We start from the raw sequence: 18,508 nt of genomic DNA, 5'->3' as shown, positions 1-18,508 counted from the left end.
AAAATATTTAACCTCTCTCTCTCTTCTGGTATTTTTCCCTCCTCATTTAAGCATGCCATCATACATCCACTACTTAAAAAACCGTCCCTCGACCAAAACTGTGCCGCTAACTATAGACCTGTCTCTAATCTTCCCTTCATCTCTAAACTCCTGGAACGCCTGGTCCACTCCCGTCTTATCCGCTATCTCTCAGAAAACTCTGTTCTCGACCCTCTCCAATCCGGTTTCCGCTCTTTACACTTCACTGAAACTGCCCTCACTAAAGTCTCTAATGATCTGCTAACAGCTAAATCAAATGGTCATTACTCCATGCTAATTCTCTTGGATCTCTCTGCAGCATTCGACACTGTGGATCATCAGCTCCTCCTCACTATGCTCCATTCCATTGGCCTCAAGGACACCGTTCTCTCCTGGTTCTCCTCCTATCTCTCCGACCGCTCCTTTACTGTTTCTTTTGCCGGTTCCTCCTCCTCTCACCTTCCCCTTACTGTTGGGGTTCCTCAAGGATCGGTTCTAGGCCCCCTCCTCTTCTCCTTGTACACTGCCCCTATTGGTCAAACAATCAGTAGATTTGGTTTCCAGTACCATCTCTATGCTGATGACACCCAATTATACGCTTCTTCTCCTGACATCACGCCAGCCTTTCTAGAAAACACTGGCGATTGTCTAAACGCTGTGTCTAATATCATGTCCTCACTATATCTGAAACTGAACCTGTCAAAGACTGAACTCCTTGTGTTTCCTCCCGCTACTAATGTACCTACACCCGACATTGCCATTTCCGTGTGTGGTTCCACTATTACTCCCCAGCAACATGCCCGCTGTCTTGGGGTCATACTTGATTCCGAGCTTTCCTTTGCCCCCCACATTCGATCACTGGCTCGCTCTTGTCATCTGCACCTCAAAAACATTTCTAGAATTCGACCTTTTCTTACTTTTGACTCTGCAAAAACTCTTACTGTTTCTCTTATTCATTCTCGTCTCGACTATTGTAACTCTCTTCTAATCGGTCTCCCTCTTACCAAACTCTCCCCTCTCCAATCTGTCTTGAATGCTGCAGCCAGGATCATATTCCTCACAATCGTTACACCGATGCCTCTACCTTGTGCCAGTCATTACACTGGCTACCCATCCACTCCAGAATTCAGTATAAACTTATTACCCTCACCCACAAAGCCCTCCATGGCTCAGCACCACCCTACATCTCCTCCCTTGTTTCAGTATACCACCCTACCCGCGCCCTCCGTTCTGCTGATGACCTGAGGTTAGTATCCTCAATAGTCAGAACCTCCCACTCCCGTCTCCAAGACTTTACACGTGCCGCGCCAATTCGTTGGAATGCACTTCCCAGGTCAATACGATTAGTCCCCAATCCCCACAATTTTAAGCGTGTCCTGAAAACGCATTTATTCAGACTGGCCTATCGCCTCAACACACTAACCTAACCTATCCCTGTGTGGCAGAGCCAAAAGTTTTACCATAACCAGGTTCCCAGCATCATGTTCCCACATGCTTTATGCATCCATTAGCCCTCTGTGTCTGTACTGTTACACACTTAACATTATGGCTGGTCCATACAATCAGGGCAACTGTTACCACCCACCTTTCGTGTCTACCTCTTTCCTCATAGACTGTAAGCTTGCGAGCAGGGCCCTCACTCCTCTTGGTATTTGTTATAATCTACTGTATGTGATTATTGTTATGCTGTAATGTCTATTGTCTGTACAAATCCCCTCTGAAATGTAAAGTGCTGCGGAATATGTCGGCGCTATAAAAATAAAATTTATTATTATTATTATTTCTGGGGTTGGGGTAAGCCTCTTAGTGCCAGTGAAGGGAAATCTTAATACTTCTGGATATCAAGACATTTTGAACAATTGTAGTTTCCAACTTTGTAGAAATAGTTTGGGGAAGGCCCTTTTTTGTTCCCCATGACTGTGCCCAGTGCACAAAGTAAAGTCCATAAAGACATGGATGGGGTAGTTGACTATGCCTCACTTGTTCTGGACATATGCCAAAATCAAGAGGTTGTGGATCTTTATTCATGATGTGTATGTATATACCTGTGATTCCTAAATATTACATACTCATTATGTCTCCTTTCTGACCGAGTCATAAACCCCACAACTTGCATTTGCAAATGGTAATGGAAGCACGCTATCTGATAGCTAGAAAATGGAGACAACATAGGATATGTGCACTCAATCTCTTGATCAGGCAGATTACACCTAGAACCTGCCTGAAAAAAAGGCTAATGCTAGTTTCACACTAGCGCTTTTGAGCACAGCGACGGCCTGCGCACGGCCGCCGCTAAGCCCCGCCCCCTGCCGCGCCTCCGCCGGTAGCTCCGCCTACCGGCGCATGACGCTGCATGCGCCCTGCGTCCCCTATCTTTATCACTGGGGGCGCAGGCCGTGCACAGTATGCATTTGGCGGCGCATGCGCCTTTTTGACAGTGCGCCGGCGCAACCAAACTGCAGCAGGTTGCGTTTGGCGCAGGTCGGCGCACTGTCAAAAGGACGCATGCGCCGCCAAACGCATACTGCGCACGGCCTGCGCCCCCAGTGAAAGATAAAGATAGGGGACGCAGGGCGCATGCAGCGTCATGCGCCGGTAGGCGGAGCTACCGGCGGAGGCGCGTCAGGGGGCGGGGCTTAGCGGCGGCCGTGCGCAGGCCGTCGCTGCACTCAAAAGCGCTAGTGTGAAACTAGCCTAAAAAATGCTACAAAAATGAACATAATGGACAGCAATGTACAAACAGCTGCCACGTACATGTTTTGTCTTCTGTCACTTCTTTTACCCGTTTTAGGCTTCGAAAGCCAAGAAGTCGCATGTTAATTTTTTGGGTGGCTTCACAAAAGAAAGACAGAGGAGCCTCCGCAAGACACCAGGAAAGACGCCAACGAGGATGCTTTGGCAACAGTGTAAGGTAGGCACCAGGCCGTAGTCATGGCCGAACACTTCGGTACTGTTGTGCCCGGGCCTCCCCTCACAGGATAAAGATACACTTTCCGCATAGCACGACTTGTACTCACGGTGCTGGCAGAGTCCTCCTTCTGCCTTCCAGGACTATATTCAGTCACTTGCATGCAAATAAAGACAGAGTCCAGGTTTAACTCACAATGCAGAACTTTACTGATGCCTTTTCATAGCTCATCCAGATTACAAACATGGTGGACAATAAAATCTTTGCTACACCCCATAACAGCTTTCCCTTCTTTGCTCTTTTCCTATGGAGCACAAGGTCATGTCGTACCCACTTGTGCAAATTACCGGTATTCTTCCTGTCCGTACTCACTATCACTGGTGCTTCCATTTGCAGTTTTGCCCCGGCTCCTAGAGAATGTGTCCAGGCTGCGAGACGCCACATGATAAACACTCGCCTGTCTGCCCATTGCTTCTTTCAATTCTTCAATGGGGAACTCTATTCCCCTGACATTGCTGCTATACTTGTCTTTTTTTACTGGATAGCTGAGCACTATGCTTTAACGTTGCTGGCAGTTTGTCTTGAGTCCTAAATCTTGAACACCCCGGGCAATTAAGCCTTTCTACAGGGTTCAAACACCCTGCCTTAACTAACTCTACCTAGGAAGTCCCCCTCTATCCCTATACAGCTAACCCCTCCTATTAACCCCTATATCTCCATCTAAAAATGTAACAAACTCTATGCCCCCATCTAGTGACCATAACACTAATAACACTATCCCTAATATGTACATAGATTAAACAGCAGCATGAAATATACATGTTATATCACAATACATTAAGGATGAAGATAACACGTAGCAATATATATATATATATATATATATATATATACACACACATTGGGAGCATGTGAATCTTAAAGGAACATAGGTTTTCTTACATATCCCTACAGCAGCACAACCGGCGTTTTCCTGAAAGCGTCTTAACCTTGGAAAACTAAGAGAAACCGCCGTCTTCCATAACCTAGCCCTCCATGAAACACCGAATCACAAACTCTTATAACAAAGGTCAGCTGTACAGAAACTCTCACCGCATTACTGAAAAATAGGAGAGGAAATATTCACATCCTCTGGATCCAAATAGGGCACCGATCAGTAAGCCTTCACCCTTACAATGGGGTCTGCTTATTTCAGATGCAGACTGTTTTTTATTTCCTAGGGGTGCAAAATAAATAATTTATTTCTATAGTGATAACAAATTCCCCAGCACTTTACAAATAAGAGGATCCTTGTACAGATAATATCAGACATTACAGAACAACAACTCAAACAAGAAGAGTGAGGGCCCCGATCACAAGAACTTACAGTCTATGAGGAAGCAGGGGGGACACTTCTGTTTATGTCCCTTTTCTTTGTTGCCTTTGTATATATGTCGGCGGACAGACATCACAGCTAATTGGGTAGAACTTTTTGTTTCCTCTTTTAGGTTTGTCCTTTTTATGGCAGCGTTGTTCCTCATTGTCCGTATGTAGAAGCTGCTGTTCTTCATCTTCATCTTTGCTGATGAACATAATGAAAATATGGATGTTTGCTTTTGTTAATTGGACAATACAAGAATGACGATTATTATGTTTTTTTTAACAATACTTTTTATTGATTTTTAACATCTGTAATTATACAATAAAATTATGTACATTTAGTCTGCAAACGCTCAGATTTAGATTATTTTCTTCCATTTTCAAATTAAAAGGATCACAAACAAAATAATAAGAAAAAACAGGATATACTATTTATATTTCCAGTGTTGACTTCTACCCTAAGTTTGCATTTTGGACAATGTGTCAGACGATTTCTCAGATTTTTGGATATTGGTATATTAAAGGCCAAGAATGCTCCATGCATGATCCTAAATTGTGTGTCCCTGCAAACCTCATTTAAAATGTTATTCTGTTCTACCCAGTGTCGTAACTACAAAGTTATGGCCCCGATGCGAACTTTCAAATGGGGCCCCCCATGCCAAAATACACGCACATCTCCGCTCCGTACACCTTGTACACACGCGTCCCCGCTCCGCACACCTCGTACACACGTGGCTCCGCTCTGTACATCTCGTACACACACACACGGCTCCGCTCCGTACACCTCGTACACACGGGGCTCCGCTCTGTACATCTCGTACACACACACACGGCTCCGCTCCGTACACCTCGTACACACGGGGCTCCGCTCCGCACACCTCGCACACACGCGGCTCCGCTCTGCACACCTCGTACACACGCGACTCCGCTCTGTACATCTCGTACACACAAACGGCTCCGCTCCGTACACCTCGTACACACGCGGCTCCGCTCCGCACACCTCGTACACACGCGGCTCCGCTCTGTACATCTCGTACACACACACACACGGCTCCGCTCCGCACACCTTGTACACATGGGGCTCCGCTCCGCACACCTCGTACACACGCGGCTCCGCTCTGTACATCTCGTACACACACGGCTCCGCTCCGCACACCTCGTACACACGGGGCTCCGCTCCGCACACCTCGTACACACGGGGCTCCGCTCCGCACACCTCGTACACACGCGGCTCCGCTCTGTACATCTCGTACACATGGGGCTCCGCTCCGCACACCTCGTACACATGGGGCTCCGCTCCGCACACCTCGTACACACGCGGCTCCGCTCAGTACATCTCGTACACACGCGGCTACGCTCCGCACACCTCGTACACACGCGACTCCGCTCTGTACATCTCGTACACACAAACGGCTCCGCTCCGTACACCTCGTGCACACGCGGCTCCGCTCCGCACACCTCGTACACACGCGGCTCCGCTCTGTACATCTCGTACACACACACACACGGCTCCGCTCCGCACACCTTGTACACATGGGGCTCCGCTCCGCACACCTCGTACACACGCGGCTCCGCTCTGTACATCTCGTACACACACGGCTCCGCTCCGCACACCTCGTACACACGGGGCTCCGCTCCACACACCTCGTACACACGGGGCTCCGCTCCGCACACCTCGTACACACGGGGCTCCGCTCCGCACACCTCGTACACACGCGGCTCCGCTCTGTACATCTCGTACACATGGGGCTCCGCTCCGCACACCTCGTACACATGGGGCTCCGCTCCGCACACCTCGTACACACGCGGCTCCGCTCAGTACATCTCGTACACACGCGGCTACGCTCCGCACACCTCGTACACACGCGGCTCCGCTCCGCACACCTCGTACACACGCGGCTCCTCTCCGCACACCTCGTACACACGCGGCTCCGCTCCGCACACCTCGTACACATGCGGCTCCGCTCCGCACACCTCGTACACACGCGGCTCCGCTCCGCACACCTCGTACACATGCGGCTCCGCTCCGCACACCTTGTACACATGCGGCTCCGCTCCGCACACCTCGTACAAACGCGGCTCCTCTCCGCACACCTCGTACACACGCGGCTCCTCTCCGCACACCTCGTACACACGCGGCTCCTCTCCGCACACCTCGTACACACGCGGCTCCTCTCCGCACACCTCGTACACACGCGGCTCTGCACACCTTGTACACACACACGGCTCCGCTCCTCACACCTCGTACACACACGGCTCCGCTCTGTACATCTCGTACACACGTCTCTGCTCAGTACACCTCGTACACACGTCTCTGCTCAGTACACCTCGTACACACGTCTCTGCTCAGTACACCTCGTACACATGTCTCTGCTCAGTACACCTCGTACACACGTCTCTGCTCAGTACACCTTGTACACACGTCTCTGCTCAGTACACCTTGTACACACGTCTCTGCTCAGTACACCTCGTACACACGCGGCTCTGCTCAGTACACCTCGTACACACGCGGCTCCGCTCCGCACACCTCGTACACACGCGGTTCCGCTCCATACACCTCGTACACACGCGGCTCTGCTCAGTACATCTCTTACACACGCGGCTCTGCTCAGTACATCTCTTACACACGTCTCTGCTCAGTACACCTTGTACATACGCAGCTCTGCTCTGTACGCCTCATACACACGCAGCTCTGCTCCGTACAACTCGTACACACGCGGCTCTGCTCAGTACACCTTGTACATACGCAGCTCTGCTCCGTACGCCTCATACACACGCAGCTCTGGTCCGTACACCTCGTACACACATGTCTCTGCTCAGTACACCTTGTACATACGCAGCTCTGCTCCGTACGCCTCATACACACGCAGCTCTGCTCAGTACACCTCGTACACACGTCTCTGCTCAGTACACCTTGTACATACGCAGCTCTGCTCCGTACGCCTCATACACACGCAGCTCTGCTCCGTACAACTCGTACACACACGGCTCTGCTCAGTACACCTCGTACACACATGTCTCTGCTCAGTACACCTTGTACATACGCAGCTCTGCTCCGTACGCCTCATACACACGCGGCTCTGGTCCGTACAACTCGTACACACGCGGCTCTGCTCAGTACACCTCGTACACACGCGGCTCTGCTCAGTACACCTCGTACACACGCGGCTCTGCTCAGTACAGCTCGTACACACATGTCTCTGCTCAGTACACCTTGTACATGCGCAGCTCTGCTCCGTACGCCTCATACACACGCAGCTCTTGTCCGTACAACTCGTACACACGCGGCTCTGCTCAGTACACCTTGTACATACGCAGCTCTGCTCCGTATGCCTCATACACACGCAGCTCTGCTCCGTACGCCTCATACACACGCAGCTCTGCTCCGTACGCCTCATACACACGCGGCTCTGCTCAGTACGCCTCGTACACACGTCTCTGCTCAGTACACCTCGTACACACGTCTCTGCTCAGTACACCTTGTACACACATGTCTCTGCTCAGTACACCTTGTACATACGCAGCTCTGCTCCGTACGCCTCATACACACGCGGCTCTGCTCAGTACACCTCGTACACACGTCTCTGCTCAGTACACCTTGTACATACGCAGCTCTGGTCCGTACGCCTCATACACACGCAGCTCTGGTCCGTACACCTCATACACACGCAGCTCTGGTCCGTACAACTTGTACACATGCGGCTCTGCTCAGTACACCTCGTACACATGCGGCTCTGCTCAGTACATCTCTTACACACGTCTCTGCTCAGTACACCTCGTACACACATGTCTCTGCTCAGTACACCTTGTACATACGCAGCTCTGCTCCGTACGCCTCATACACACGCAGCTCTGCTCTGTACAACTCGTACACACACGGCTCTGCTCTGTCCAAAATTGTACACACACAGCTCTGCTACATCCACACTATAAACCCCCCCGACCCCACACAGAAACTTCACCTCATCCAGGACCATGACAACCAGCACAGCAGAGTCCTGCAGACACCGAGGCCCCTGATCATCTGACCCCTGACTCCTCCCCTCCTGTGACCTCATCACAGGTCCTGTGCGCACAGAAAAGAACAGCCTAGCGACGTCATTGCAGGCTGTGGTGGGTCGATCTGGGAGGGCGAGGATAGGGTGCGTGGGGGGTCGTGGCGGATAAGTGCAGTGCAGGAAGAATAGACTCCCGGACGGGACGTGGTGGGGGTCAAAAACGGGACTGTCACGTGAGAATCGGGACGGTTGGGAGATATCATGGTCTGACCTGCCAGGCCCTTGACTCCCCCCGGGCCCGGTCGCAGTGGCGATTGCTGCGACCGCGGTAGTTGCACCCCTGGTTCTACCTGCCACCCTACCAGGATTTTTTCCCCAATTTCCTCTCCTCCTATTTGCCTATCCCATGACCTAAATATTTGTTATGTTTCGATATTCTTTGAGACGACTGTATAATGTAGATATACTGTGGATTATTATTATTTTATACAGAGTGTAAGGAAAGTATTCAGACCCCTTTAAATTTTTCACTCTTTGTTTCATTGCAGCCATTTGGTGAATTCAAAAAAGTTCATTTTTTCCCCTTAATGTACACTCTGCACCCCATCTTGACTAAAAAAAAACAGAAATGTAGAAAAACGAAAAACTGAAATATCACATGGTCATAAGTATTCAGACCCTTTGCTTTGCTTTCAGACCAATCACTATGTTCTGTCCCTTATGAAATGCTAACGCCTAAACTCACCTCCAGTGCGGGCGCCGTTTCATTGGTGTCGACACTGGTTCTCGTGAGCCCTGCAGTCGATCAGTGGTGGCTTCACTACCCTCCTTTGGACAAATCAGACATCTGGAGGAAGTGAGAGCAGCTGCAACCCTCACTTCCTCCGGATGTCAGCTATGTCTGAAGGAGGGTAGTGAAGCCACCGCTGATTGCCTGCAGAGGTTGCATGACCCCAGGAAAGAGAGTGCTGACACCGCTGGAACGGCATTGGCACCGGAGGTATTAGTATTTTATATGTGGCCAACATAGTGATTGAGGCGTTGTCTAAGAAGTGGACAACCTCTCTACCTCATTAACGCAAATTGATGTATCTATATACTGTATGTTGGCGCTGGGGTGTCAGGGTGTGGACGGGACTCAGGAGACCTCTTTTTCCCCTATTAAAAATTAAAAAAATAGACATATTTGGTATCAATCTAACATATAAAGCTCAATGTGGGTGTGTATGTATGTATGTATGTATGTATGTATGTATGTATGTATGTGTGTGTGTGTATGTCCGGGATTGGCATCCGCACCGTCACAGCTACAGCCACAAAATTTGGCACAGTCACACGTCTGGACCCCGAGAGCGTCCTAGGCTATTTGTGAGGTGAAATTTTAACCCCGCGCGTTCCAATTCACCAAACAATTTTGCCACTACCTACATAATGGGGAAAAAGTGTGTGTGTGTCAAGCCCCGCCCCTCATTATGATGTCATAATGGTTGCCATGGCGACGCTGATGTCAGCATAGGTTGCAAGCCCCGCCGCTCATCATGATGTCATAATGGTTGACTGTGGGATGGAGGATGTATGATGGGTATATGGGCACTGGACTATGGGATGGAGGATATGTATGATGGGTATATGGGCATGGGACTATGGGATGGAGGATATGTGTGATGGGTATATGGGCATGGGACTATGGGATGGAGGATGTGTGATGGGTATATGGGCACTGGACTATGGGATGGAGGATATGTATGATGGGTATATGGGCATGGGACTATGGGATGGAGGATATGTGTGATGGGTATATGGGCATGGGACTATGGGATGGAGGATGTGTGATGGGTATATGGGCACTGGACTATGGGATGGAGGATATGTATGATGGGTATATGGGCACTGGACTATGGGATGGTGGATATGTATATGGGCACGGGACTATGGGATGGAGGATGTGTGATGGGTATATGGGCACTGGACTATGGGATGGAGGATATGTATGACGGGTATATGGGCACGGGACTATGGGATGGAGGATGTGTGATAGGTATATGGGCACTGGACTATGTGATGGCGGATATGTATGATGGGTATATGGGCACGGGACTATGGGATGGAGGATATGTATGATGGGTATATGGGCACTGGACTATGGGATGGCGGATATGTATGATGGGTATATGGGCACGGGACTATGGGATGGAGGATATGTATGATGGGTATATGGGCATGGGACTATGGGATGGAGAATATGTATGATGGTTATATGGGCACTGGACTATGGGATGGAGGATATGTATGACGGGTATATGGGCATGGGACTATGAGATGAAGGATGTGTGATGGGTATATGGGTACTCGACTATGGGATGGCGAATATGTGTGATGGGTATATGGGCATGGGTCTATGGGATGGAGAATATGTATGATGGGTATATGGGCTCTCGACTATGGGATGGCGACTATGTGTGATGGGTATATGGGCATGGGACTATGGGATGGAGAACATGTATGATGGGTATATGGGCACTGGACTATGGGATGGAGGATATGTATGACGGGTATATGGGCACGGGACTATGGGATGGCGGATATGTATGATGGGTATATGGGCACGGGACTATGGGATGGAGGATATGTATGATGGGTATATGGGCATGGGACTATGAGATGAAGGATGTGTGATGGGTATATGGGCACTCGACTATGGGATGGCGAATATGTGTGATGGGTATATGGGCATGCGACTATGGGATGGAGGATGTGTGATGGGTATATGGGCATGGGACTATGGGATGGAGGATGTGTGATGGGTATATGGGCACATGACTATGGGATGGAGGATGTGTGATGGGTATATGGGCATGGGACTATGGGATAGAGGATGTGTGATGGGTATATGGGCTCTCGACTATGGGATGGTGGATATGAATGATGGGTATATGGGCACGGGACTATGGGATAGACAAGCTACGGTCTGGAAAGACGCGCCGCATGTGCGTGTATGCAGGGACGCCTCCCTGCATACATAGTGGACATGGGATTTCATGAAATCCCATCCACTATGCTGTAACATCGGGCCGCTGCGGGTTGGACGCTGCGGAAGCATGCAGCGTCCATCCACCAGCGTTAACTGACCGTGGGAATATACCTTTAAAACTTTTGTATGAACTCAAATTGGTATCAACAAAATCATCAGCTCGCCACAAAAAAAAACAAAAAAAAAACACGAGCCCACGTTCAGCTCAGTCAATGGAAGAATAAAAAAGTGTTTTGGAAAATGGCAACACAAAACAATTTTTTTTTTTGTACAAACTTCTGAATTTTTGTCACTAAATAAAACAAAAGTCGTTGCAATCTTGGTATCCCCGTAATCATACCCGACCTGATAATTGCTGGGACATGTCTTATTCTGATTAATGGGAAAAGTGCACGATTCCTCGTGACTGCACACAGGTCCCAGCAGGTATCAGTAGATGTCATATCTCTTTCCCCACTTACATTACTATGCAAAAAATATACAGGAAAAACCTGCATTGTGCATTGATGGGTGTGCACCCTTATCAACCCATCTTTTCCAGACAGGTTTCTCTTCCCCATTACTTTTTAGGTCTTTAGGCATAGACACAGCTGACTCAGGAGCTCTGGGGTCCATCCATATGAGGTTACCTTGTCTTTAGTGGATGGCTTATACACTTTTTGATTGAAAACAGTTAAACTTAATTTTTATGTTTGTAGCAATAATGGAATATATGTTCAACTAGCTGAAGAGCCCGGCGTTGCCTGGGCCTAGTAACCAACTGTGGTTAGTTATAACAAATTATAATGATTATATTGCACATAAAAAACGTGCATCTAATCCTATCCTGTGTGATACTGACTGCTGAGCCGTGTATCTAATCCTATTCTGTGTGATACTGTGTGCTGAGCTGTGTATCTAATCCTATTCTGTGTGATACTGACTGCTGAGCCGTGTATCTAATCCTATTCTGTGATACTGTCTGCTGAGCTGTGTATCTAATCCTATTCTGTGTGATACTGACTGCTGAGCCGTGTAGCTAATCCTATTCTGTGATACTGTGTGCTGAGCTGTGTATCTAATCCTATTCTGTGTGATACTGACTGCTGAGCCGTGTAACTAATCCTATTCTGTGTGATACTGACTGCTGAGCCGTGTCTCTAATCCTATCCTGTGTGATACTGACTGCTGAGCTGTGTATCTAATCCTGTCCTGTGTGATACTGACTGCTGAGCTGTGTATCTAATCCTATCCTGTGTGATACTGACTGCTGAGCCGTCTATCTAATCCTATCCTGTGTGATACTGACTGCTGAGCTGTGTATCTAATCCTATCCTGTGTGATACTGACTGCTGAGCTGTGTATCTAATCCTATCCTGTGTGATACTGACTGCTGAGCTGTGTATGTAATCCTATCTTGTGTGATACTAACTGCTGAGCTGTGTATCTAATACTATTCTGTGTGATACTATCTGCTGAGCTGTGTATCTAATCCTGTCCTGTGTGATACTGACTGCTGAGCTGTGTATCTAATCCTATCCTTTGTGATACTGCTTGCTGAGCCATGTGTCTAATCCTCTCCTGTGTGATACTGACTGCTGAGCTGTGTATCTTATCCTATCCTGTGTGATACTGCCTGCTGAGCTGTGTATCTAATACTATTCTGTGTGATACTGTGTGCTGAGCTGCGTATCTAATCCTCTCCTGTGTGATACTGACTGCTGAGCCATGTGTCTAATCCTATCCTGTGTGATACTGACTACTGAGCTGTGTATCTAATCCTATCCTGTGTGATACTGACTGCTGAGCCGTGTATCTAATCCTATCCTGTGTGATACTGGGCTCCCCCTGCAGTCTGTGTCAGAGGGTGGTCTGTGTTGGCACGGTAATAAATTGTGTTATTTCCAGCTTTACAGAAGGACGATAACACCATAGAAATGATAAGAATAATAGGCCTCAGTTACCACAACTGTCTACAAAGAAAACTGTTGCTGATAGCAACCAATCACAGCTCAGTTTTCATCTTTTAAACAGCTCTGGGACAGCGTGGCGAGTTTTGAGTGGCGACTTTTGTGTTTCGACTTTTATGTGGCGAGGTTGGTGTATGTGTGGTGAAATGTGTGCTGAGGGTGGTATATGTGTTGAAGCACGTGGTAGTGTGTGGCGCATTTTGTGTGTGTGTTCATATCCCCGTGTGTGGTGAGTATCCCATGTCAGGGCCCCACCTTAGCAACTGTACGGTATATACTCTTTGGCGCCATCGCTCTCATTCTTTAAGTCAACCCCTAGTTCACATCTGGCAGATGTCAATTTGCCTCCAACACTTTTCCTTTCACTTTTTCCCCATTATGTAGATAGGGGCAAAATTGTTTGGTGAATTGGAACGCGCGGGGTTAAAATTTCGCCTCACAACATAGCCTATGACGTTCTCGGGGTCCAGACGTGTGACTGTGCAAAATTTTGTGGCTGTTGCTGCGACGGTGCGGATGCCAATCCTGGACATACACACATACATACATACATACATACATATCCACATTGAGCTTTATATCTATAATAATAAATGCCCTAGGCAGCTTCCGGTTGTAACAACTTCCGTCCAGTTGTAACCGGTGATGTCACCGCACACCTCTTTCCATATTAACCCTCAACACACCACTCCTCCTCAACACACACACTCCACTCACCTTTCACCATCTCCACTCACTCTTTCACTCCACATACGACCCTTTCTCTCACTCCGTCTCTCATACTCACGCCGTCATTCGCCGACGCCATTTTGGATCCCGACGTCGTCCATGCCGGCGCCATCTTGAGTATCGCGGGATTTCACGATACTCAAGATGGCGTCGCCGCAAGAACATGTCGCCGGCGTGGACAACGTCTGGATCCAGGATGGCGCCGGCGGAAGATGATGTCGGGGATCGTGGAGCAGCGGCGATGACGGCGTGAGTATGAGAGACGGCGTGAGAGAAGGGGTCGTATGTGGAGTGAAAGAGTGAGTGGAGATGGTGAAAGGTGAGAGGAGTGTGTGTGTTGAGGGTTAACATGGCAAGAGGTGTGATGCTGACGGGTATATGGGCACGGGACTATGGGATGGAGGATGTGTTATGGGTATATGGGCACGGGACTATGGGATGGAGGATATGTATGATGGGTATATGGGCACTGGACTATGGGATGGAGGATTTGTATGATGGGTATATGGGCATGGGACTATGAGATGAAGGATGTGTGATGGGTATATGGGCACTTGACTATGGGATGGCGAATATGTATGATGGGTATATGGGCATGGGAATATGGGATGGAGGATGTGTGATGGGTATATGGGCACTGGACTATAGGATGGAGGATATGTATGACGGGTATATGGGCACGGGACTATGGGATGGCGGATATGTATGATGGGTATATGGGCACGGGACTATGGGATGGAGGATATGTATGATGGGTATATAGGCATGGGACTATGAGATGAAGGATGTGTGATGGGTATATGGGCACTCGACTATGGGATGGCGAATATGTATGATGGGTATATGGGCATGGGACTATGGGATGGAGAATATGTATGATGGGTATATGGGCATGGGACTATGGGATGGAGGATGTGTGATGGGTATATGGGCACTCGACTATGGGATGGAGGATAGGTATGTTGGGTATATGGGCACGGGACTATGGGATGGAGGATAATTATAATTTGTTATAACTATCCACAGTTAGTTACTATGCCCGGGCAGCGCCGGGCTCTTCAGCTAGTATTAGATAAAGGGGTTGTCCGGGCAAAATAAGATTTTTTTTTCCAGGGGATGGGACATTGAAAGTAGCCTACCTCGTCCCATCAAAGTTTTTATCCTCTTATACACTGCTCAAAAAAATAAAGGGAACACTAAGATACCACATTGTAGATATTACTGAATGAAATATTGCAGCTGCAAATCTTTATTCATTACATAGTGGCATGCATTGAGAACAAGAAAACATAAAAATTATAAATGTAAATCAAAATTAATATCCCATGAAGGTCTGGATTTGGAAGGATATTTAAAAGCAAAGTGGAAAATCAAATTACAGGCTGATCCAAATTCAGTAGATATGCCTCAAGACAAGGAAATGATGCTCAGTATTGTGTATGGCCTCCACGTGCCTGTATGACCTCCCTACAATGCCTGGGCATGCTCCTGATGATCCTGAGGGATCTCCTCCCAGACCTAGACTAAAGCATCCGCCAAGTCCTGGACAGTCTGTGGTGCAATGTGACGTTGGTGGATAGAGCGAGACATGATGTCCCTGATGTGTTCAATCGGATTCAGGTCTGGGGAACAGGCGGGCCAATCCACAGCTTCAATGCCTTCATCTTGCAGGAACTGCTGACACACTCCAGCCACATGAGGTCTGGCATTGTCCTGCATTATGAGGAGCCCAGGGCCAACCGCACCAGCATATGGTCTCACAAGTGGTCTGAGGATCTCATCTCGGTACCTAATGGCAGTCAGGCTACCTCTGGCGAGCACATGGAAGGCTGTGCGACCCTCCATAGAAATGCAACCCCACACAATTACTGACCAACTGCCAAACCGGTCATGCTGAAGGATGTTGCAGGCAGCAGATCACTCTCCACGGCGTCTCTAGACTCACGTCTGTCACATGTGCTCAGTTTGAACCTGCTTTCATCTGTGAAGAGCACAGGGCCCCAGTGGCGAATTTGCCAATCCTGGTGTTCTGTGGCAAATGCCAAGTGTCCTGCACGGTGTTGGGCTGTGAGCACAATCGGGCACTCAGACCATCCTCATGGAGTCGGTTTCTAACCGTTTGTGCAGACACATGCACATTTGTGGCCTGCTGGAGGTCATTTTGCAGTGCTCCTCCTGTTCCTCCTTGCACAAAGGCTGAGGTAGCGGTCCTGCTGCTGGGTTGTTGCCCTCCTATGGCCCCCTCCACGTCTCTTGGTGTACTGGCCTGTCTCCTGGTAGCGCCTCCAGCCTCTGGACACTACGCTGACAGACACAGCAAACCTTCTTCACACAGCTCGCATTGATGTGCCATCCTGGATGAACTGCACTACCTGAGCCACTTGTGTGGGTTGTAGAGTCCATCTCATGCTACCACGAATGTAAAAGTACAACCAACATTCAAAAGTGACCAAAACATCAGCCAGAAAGCATTGGTACTGAGATGTGATCTGTGGTCCCCACCTGCAGAACCACTCCTTTATTGAGGGTGTCTTGATAATTGCCAATAATTTCCATCTGTTGTCTATTCCATTTGCACAACAGCATGTGAAAGTGATTGTCAATCAGTGTTGCTTCCTAAGTGGACAGTTTGATTTCACAGAAGTTTGATTTACTTGGAGTTATATTCTGTTGTTTTAGTGTTCCCTTTATTTTTTATATTGCAGTCATCATATTATATAGCACTGTGCACTTACAATTCCATTAGGTCTATGACATCACATGATTAAAAACAAACCAGCTGAATCCATCTAAGCTCTATGTAGAAACAGGAGGTCAATTTTTCCTTCATGACTCATCAGTCACTGCTAAAATCAATGGTGGGGGGAGGGGTGGAGCAGCTAGGTCAGGAGTTGAAGAGGGGAATGATTTCTGCAGAGAAAAGAGACTTCCTGTTTCTACACAGAGCAGAGAAAAGAGAAGAATTATCTGGGTAGAAAGGCAAAATGAGCAATTGTAAGTGCACAATGCTGTATAATATGATGATTGTAATATATTGAGAGGATAAAAAGTTTGATGGGAGGAGGAGGAGTGCTTCTTTGATAACAAAATCCACCATATTTGCCAACTGGCACCCACCTGGATCCAGCGCAGTTCTCCCCATGATCTGCGCAGAGATAGGAAGAATTGATGTCACAGTGCCATCAGCAGAAGGACTGATCGCAGCAGTCTGGTGGCTTGAGGAATAGTGACATCACCAAAGATCATGGAACGACCTGCGCTGGATCTAGGTGGGTGCTGCAGATCCGTAGATTTTTTTTAAAAATCCTTTAAAAATTATTAAATTAAAAAAAAAAAAAAAAAATAAGTCTTTGTTCAACTTTTACATGTAAAAAATGAAGCTAGTTTCAGACTCTTGCAAATGGTGCTTGTAGGGGAACATGTTCATTGATTAAGATTAAAAGATTCTAATAGGAAATTGACTTTTTTTCTGCAAACCCCCCATATGTACTATACATCACCCTTCATTCCAATGCGATGGTCTTCTCCTGGGACTGACTTTGTCATATCTTAAACTAGGAACATCGTCTATATACCCGTCACATCAGCGACGCCAATACTCATCTTGTGCTGTCACTCACATCTTGTGTTGTGGACCTTAAATAGAAAAAAATAAAAAAAAGTTGCACTGTGTAGTGCTAAAGTATGTCAATGTGAAATATATGAAATATGAATAGCAATACTGCTTCTGGATACTAGGAAAAAATGAGACGCTTAGCACATAATTTGGCCAAATCATGCCTGCCCATCAACCAACGACAAGGTGGTCTCAAAACTGATGGGTCCTAAATACCTGTCTAAGACTAAAGTCTGAATTCCTGGGTCGATGTGAATAACTCTCTTCTAAGTTTGATTTTATGGGTAGGTAGGACCCTGCTGCAATTAAAATCCACCACATGGTGAAGGGCAGAGTGCTCGGTCAGAGAGCTAATATACAATGACAAAAAGAATGACTGGCACTTCCAAGCTAATGTGAATAGGTGCCAATTAGGAGCGCTACCTCCGTATACAATAAACAAAAAAGTTGCACTATGTAGTGCTAAAGCATGTCAATGTGAAAGAAATGAAATATGAATAGCAATACTGCTTCTAAATACTAGGAAAAAATGAGACGCTTAGCGCATAATTTGGCCAATTCATGTATGCCCATCAACCAATGAAAAGGTGGTCTCAAAATGGTGTTGTGGACATGCGACTATGGGATGGAGGATGTGTGATGGGTATATGGGCATGGGACTATGGGATGGAGGATGTGTGATGGGTATATGGGCACATGACTATGGGATGGAGGATGTGTGATGGGTATATGGGCATGGGACTATGGGATAGAGGATGTGTGATGGGTATATGGGCTCTCGACTATGGGATGGTGGATATGAATGATGGGTATATGGGCACGGGACTATGGGATAGACAAGCTACGGTCTGGAAAGACGCGCCGCATGTGCGTGTATGCATTTTTTCCTAGTATCCAGAA

General features: G+C 47.9%; 1 long non-coding RNA gene across 3 annotated transcripts in view; it reads right to left on the bottom strand.

The window, feature by feature from the left end:
* Positions 1-3,111: 3,111 nt before the first annotated feature.
* The window catches only part of LOC141098013 (uncharacterized), a 35,686-nt gene continuing 20,289 nt past the window's right edge, over positions 3,112-18,508 (bottom strand). Inside the window, exons 3-4 of one of the 3 annotated variants that reach the window (XR_012234116.1) lie at positions 4,293-4,487; positions 3,112-4,142 (exon numbers count right to left, since the gene is read on the bottom strand). This is a non-coding gene — a long non-coding RNA (uncharacterized lncRNA). Of the gene's footprint in view, positions 4,488-17,492; positions 18,503-18,508 lie in introns of those variants that run through there. The other 2 variants (XR_012234115.1, XR_012234114.1) reach the window with 2 other exon arrangements.

This window comes from Dendrobates tinctorius, unplaced genomic scaffold (assembly GCF_039654945.1).
Source record: "Dendrobates tinctorius isolate UK_male_01 unplaced genomic scaffold, ASM3965494v1 ptg000086l, whole genome shotgun sequence".
Classification (NCBI taxonomy): domain Eukaryota; kingdom Metazoa; phylum Chordata; class Amphibia; order Anura; family Dendrobatidae; genus Dendrobates; species Dendrobates tinctorius.
The sequence above is the reverse complement of the archived record's forward strand: the minus strand, read 5'-3'. Positions and strand labels throughout refer to the sequence as shown.